The sequence below is a fragment of the Lagenorhynchus albirostris genome, chromosome 6 (assembly GCF_949774975.1).
Source record: "Lagenorhynchus albirostris chromosome 6, mLagAlb1.1, whole genome shotgun sequence".
Taxonomy (NCBI): domain Eukaryota; kingdom Metazoa; phylum Chordata; class Mammalia; order Artiodactyla; family Delphinidae; genus Lagenorhynchus; species Lagenorhynchus albirostris.
In genome coordinates this window covers 24,298,735-24,305,132 of record NC_083100.1, presented here as the reverse complement: position 1 = coordinate 24,305,132, position 6,398 = coordinate 24,298,735, and positions in this window count along the sequence as shown.

The following is a 6,398-nucleotide window of genomic DNA, read 5'->3' as shown; positions in this document are numbered from 1 at the left end:
CATAAACAGATACCAAACCAAAGGAAATAATATCTCAAACTCAGTGGCATCTCAGTGGATATGGTGAACATTAAAAAAGCAAAAGATTGGGCTTCCCTGGTGGTGCAGTGGTTGAGAGTCCGCCTGCTGATGTAGGGGACGTGGGTTCGTGCCCCGGTCCAGGAAGATCCCACATGCCGTGGAGCGGCTGGGCCGGTGAGCCATGGCTGCTGGGCCTGCACGTCCGGAGCCTGTGCTCCGCAACGGGAGAGGCCACAACAGTGAGAGGCCCGCGTACCGCAAAAAAGAAAAAAAAAAAAAAAAAAGCAAAAGATTAGCTAATGGAAAATATATGCCCAAGAAAATGATAAATCAAGAAGAATACCAAGTTAAGGAAATATTACTTATATGAAATAAATACTCCTCTGAAAATTTTATTTACTAGAGGATTAAGCTAATGTTTAATTTAGCACTGAACTTAGAACTCCACCCAAGTAAGTTAGTTTGGAAGGAGAAAACTTTTGTCTCAAATCACCTGGATTAAGTATCTCATAAACATGCAGGGGTTTCAAGAACAGGTGAATGACTGAAATCATAAGCAGTTCGGTGGTGAAAACTGAAGGGGGGGTGTTTCCCTAACACCATCTACACTATTACTATAAACATTTGTTCTTTGTCTCTAAAATGTATTGGGTGCCTCCTACACATATAGCACTGATATAAACAATTGTTAGAATGTATCACAAAAGGTGATGTGAGGCTGGAAGGAAAACGGGAGCACCGAGAATACCTTTTACCAAGCAGCGTCAGGCAAGGATATTGACGCCCTAGCAGCCAGCATACATGGGGCAGTTGACTCAGGGGCTGAGTCAGACTAAATTAGCTCTCAGCCTGGAAAGCCCTGACAAGGAGGGAAGACTGAGAAAGCCATGGAAATGGTGCCAGAGCGTTCCAGCTCAGGCATGACAAGTCAAGCTAGCCTGGGCTGAGAAAGATAAATACCCGGTCAAGTGGACTGTGACGGTAAAGTGCAAATTAGGAGAGCACAGCTGGCCAAGGAATGAGAGCTTCTGCAGTGGGTCAGATCCAGGGCAACAGTAAATAGAGGAAGTAAGTTTCTGCAGCAAGGCCTGAGGTTAAGAAACATTCACGACAGTATTTTTAGCGGGGAATAACTATACACAATGGAAGCCCTCCTTGTCTTAAAGGAACCACTTTGTAAAGGTGAACGGGACCTTAAGATAAATTTCTTTTTTTTTTTTTTTTGAGCTCAGAGAACATCCTTTTTTATTTTTTTAATTTACTTTTTAATTTTTTAAATTTATTTTTAATTTTTTTTATAGATCTTAATTGGAGTATAATTGCTTAACAATACTTTGTTAGTTTGTGTTGTACAACAAAGTGAATCAGCCTATTCATACATAATCAGCCTATGCATACGTATATCCCCATATCCCTCCCTCTTAAGCCTCCCTCCCACCCTCCCTATCCCACCCCTCTAGGTGGTCACAAAGCACCGAGCTGATCTCCCTGTGCTATGCGGCTGCTTCCCACTAGCTAACTATTTCACATTCGGTAGTGTATATATGTTGCTGCTACTATGCGTTAGCATACGGTATTTGTTTTTCTCTTTCTGACTTACTTCACTCTGTATTACAGACTCTAGGTCCATCCACCTCACTACAAATAACTCAATTTAGTTTCTTTTTATGGCTGAGTAAAATTCCATGTATATATGTGTCACACCTTCTGTATCCATTCATCTGTCAATGGACATTTAGATTGCTTCCATGTCCTGGCTATTGTAAATAGTGCTGCAACGAACACTGTGGTACATATCTCTTTTTGAATTATGGTTTTCTCAGGGTATATGTGCAGTAGTGGGATTGCTGGGTCATATGGTAGTTATATTTTTAGTTTTGTAAGGAACCTCCATACTGTTTTCCATAGTGGTTATATGAATTTACATTCCCACCAACAGAGCAGGAAGGTTCCCTTTTCACCACACCCTTTCCAGCATTTATTGTTTCTAGATTTTTTGATGATGGCCATTCTGACTGGTGTGAGGTGATACCTTATTGTAGTTTTTATTTGCATTTCTTTAATAATTAGTGATGTTGAGCATCTTTTCATGTGCCTCTTGGCCATCTGTATGTCTTCTTTGGTGAAATGTCTATTTAGGTCTTCTGCCCAATGCAAGGATTCTTCAATATACGCAAATCCATCAATGTGATATACCACATTAACATATTAAGGAATAAAAACCATATGATCATCTCAATAGATGCAGAAAAAGCTTCTGACAAAATCCAACACCATTTAAGATAAAAACTCTTCAGAAAATGGGCACAGAGGGAATCTACCTAAACATAATAAAGGCCATATATGACAAACCCACAGCAAACATCATACTCAATGGTGAAAAACTGAAAGCATTTCCACTAGGATCAGGAACAAGACAAGAATGTCCACTTTTGCCACTCTTATTCAACATAGTTTCTGAAGTCCTAGCCATGGCAATCAGAGAAGAAAAAGAAATAAAAGGAATCCAAATTGGAAAAAAAGTAAAACTGTCACTGTTTGCAGATGACATGATACTATACATAGAAAATCCTAAAGATGCCACCAGAAAACTAATAGAACTAATCAATGAATTTGGTAAGGTTGCAGGATACAAAATTAATGCACAGAAATCTCTGGCATTCCTATACAGTAACAATGAAAAATCAGAAAGAGAAATTAAGGAAACAATCCCATTCACCATCGCAACAAAAAGAATAAAATACCTAGGAATAAACCAACCTAAGGAGGCAAAAGATCTGTACTCAGAAAACTATAAAACACTGGTGAAAGAAATCAAAGATGACATAAACAGATGGAGAAATATACCATGTTCTTGAATTGGAAGAATCAATGTTGTGAAAATGACTACACTACCCAAAGCAATCTACAGATTCAACGCAATCTCTATCAAACTAGCAATGTCATTCTTCACAGAATTAGAACAAAAAATTTTACAATTCATACAGAAACACAAAAGACTGTGAATAGCCAAGTCAATCTTGAAAAAGAAAAATGGAGCTGGAGGAATCAGGCTCCCCAACTTCAAACTATACTACAAAGCTACAGTAATCAAGACAGTATGGTACTGGCACAAAAACAGAAATATAGATCAATGGTACAGGATAGAAAGCCTAGAGATAGACCCACGCACCTATCATCACGTAATTTACAACAAAGGAGGCAAGAACATACAATGGAGAGAAGACAGCCTCTTCAATAAGTGGTGCTGGGAAAACTGGACAGCTACATGTAAAAGAATGAAATTAGAACACTATCTAACACCATATACAAAAATAAACTACAAATGGATTAAAGACCTAAATGGAAGGCCAGACAGTATGAAACTCTTAGAGGAAAACATGGGAAAAACACTCTTTGACATAAACCACAGCAAGATATTTTTTGACCCACCTCCTAGAGTAATGAAAATAAAAACAAACAAATGGGACCTAATGAAACTTAAAAGCTTTTGTACAGCAAAGGAAACCATAAACAAGACAAAAAGACAACCCTCAGAATGGGAGAAAATATTTGCAAATGAAACAATGGACAAAGAATTAATCTCCAAAATATACAAATAGCTCATGGAGCTCAATATCAAAAAAAAATGAACAATCCAATTAGATAAATTTCTAACAGACATAAGTCACTGCCCTTGCTGCCACGAAGTTCCAGAGACAAGACACATACATAAAAATGCAAATAAAAAATGTTATTGTGTTTGTACTGCATACAAGACATCATGTGAAGCCTTTGTAGAGGATACAAAAAAAATGAGATTAACATGATCACTACTCTTAAGTTTTTATAGTTTAATAAAAAGGTAAATATGAAAACTATGTTCATGGTTTTGCAGAAGTGCCAGGTATGTGGAAGTAAGTGTAAGGCCATGTCTAAAATGACAGAACTGTGAACAGCTAGGAAACTACAATGGCACTTAGATCACATTGGCAAACAGTACATAAACACAGGGTTAATCATTTCAAGCACGTTTCCTTCATGAAAAGAAAAGTTCTGCTAATAGCAGATTGATACCTGAAAAGATTGCCCATTTAGTTAAGCAGTAATGGAAGCTAGAGCTGTTGACTTATCACTTCAGCCACACCTACATCAAGAAACATGACACCTGAGCACAAAGTGTGTGTGTGTGTGTGTGTGTGTGTGTGTGTGTGTGTGTGTGTGTGAGAGAGAGAGAGAGAGAGAGAGAGAGAGAGAGAGAGAATTCTTAAAAATTGACAGTCTTCCTTAAATACTTCCATTCCTGTTCTCATTATCCAAGAGAGATTTTCTTAACCTCTAATTTAAAGACATACAGTCAGTTACTGTACGTTTGCTCCCATTTACTTTCTTTTTTTTCTTTTTCCAGAATGGAAAAAAATTTTACCTGAAGATTCACAAGTTAGTTTTCTTTGCCACTTCTCTCCCTTCCACCAAGAAACTATCTTTGTGTTTGTAAGCAAAGTATAAATATAAAATGCCAATGAAACTCAGATGGACCATCTGAAAATCAAAAATTGAATCTACATAAAGCATAATTTCTAAACAGAAATTGTGCTTTCCTACTAGTTTTATACTGTACTAGTGTCAACATACACTAAAGAAAGAGTGGAAACTTGGTCAATGTGATTTTATATTAAAAATTCTAATTAAGTAGTTGAAAAACTGGTTCTGAAGTATGTCCTAAAGGAATTGGTTTAACCATAGAATCTCTAAAGACTTCAAGTTCAGCTGTTCAAGAAAGTCAATACTCTCATGAATCGGAAATTATGGGTGCGGTAATGGAGAATTATAAAAATTGGAAAGAAAGAAAAATTATTTCAGAACACATAATTATATAACTGAAAAATGCAAGCAAATCAACTTAAAAACTTCTATGGATGGAAAACGGAAAGGGAGTTAGGACTCACATACCTGCTGTAGTAACTGAAAAAAAGTTCAAGAATTGTCAAGTGAGCCTGTGTGGCTTATGTGGAGGTCTGATACCATGTCCACAGATCTTCACCTGGTCAGTTCATTAGTTCCTTGCCATGGTCATATTGACCATTTTACGCTTTTTGAATTGTTTTTATTCTTAGCCATATATTAATTAACATATTCATGATGGATTGTGTATTAAAAACAGGAAACATGAATGTTGAAACACAACCTCTTTTTTGAAGGTTGTAGAAAATTTGGTATTTTTGCCCATCTACTTAAGATAATTCATTCATTTATCAACAAATACAGAGTGAATGACTTCTATATATCAAGTATTGTGGTAAATTTGGGGCCTAAAATGAACAAAACAAAGATACTCTCATGGATTTTATAGTTTAGTTGGTGCGGAAGAAAAAAAAGGAATAAATATATAATTATAAACTTTTATGAGCACTATGAAGAAAATGAATAAGGTACAATAAGAACATAACCTAAATTGGAAGTCAAATAAGATGTCTCAGGGCTTCCCTGGTGGTGCAGTGATTGAGAGTACACCTGCCGATGCAAGGGACACGGGTTCGTGCCCCAGTCCAGGAAGATCCCACATGCCGCGGAGCGGCTAGGTCCGTGAGCCATGGCCGCTGAGTCTGCACGTCCGGAGCCTGTGCTCCGCAAAGGGAGAGGCCGCAGAGTGAAAGGCCCGCGTACCGCAAAAAAAAAAAAAAAAGATATCTCTTGATGAGTCTGGCTAAAAGTTTATCAATTTTGTTTATCTTCTCAAAGAACCAGCTTTTAGTTTTATTGATCTTTGCTATTGTTTCCTTCATTTCTTTTTCATTTGTTTCTGATTTGATCTTTATGATTTCTTTCCTTTTGCTAACTTTGGGGGATTTTTTGTTCTTCTTTCTCTAATTGCTTTAGGTGTAAGGTTAGGTTGTTTATCTGAGATGTTTCTTGAGGTAGGATTGTATTGCTATAAACTTCCCTCTTAGAACTGCTTTTGCTGCATCCCATAGGTTTTGGGTCGTCATGTTTTCATTGTCATTTGTTTCTAGGTATATTTTGATTTCCTCTATGTATAGCTGATTCACTTTGTTATAAAGCAGAAACTAACACACCATTGTAAAGCAATTATACTCCAATAAAGATGTTTAAATAAATTCATTAAATAATAAAATAAAAAATAAATTGCAAGTAAGATATCTCTGAAAAAAATAAATATTTAAGATGAGATGAGAATGATGGAAATTTGGAGGCTCTGGAAAAAGGAAATGGAAAAGAGGTTGGCACAATTGGGTAACAAAACAATACCACTGGGGCTAGAGTGTGGTATCCAGATGAAACTTGCACTTAGAGAGTTAGGCAGTAGAAGATCTTTATTGTCCCTAGTAAGTAAATGAACTTTTATTCTGAGTATACTTGGAACCATTAAGCAGTGG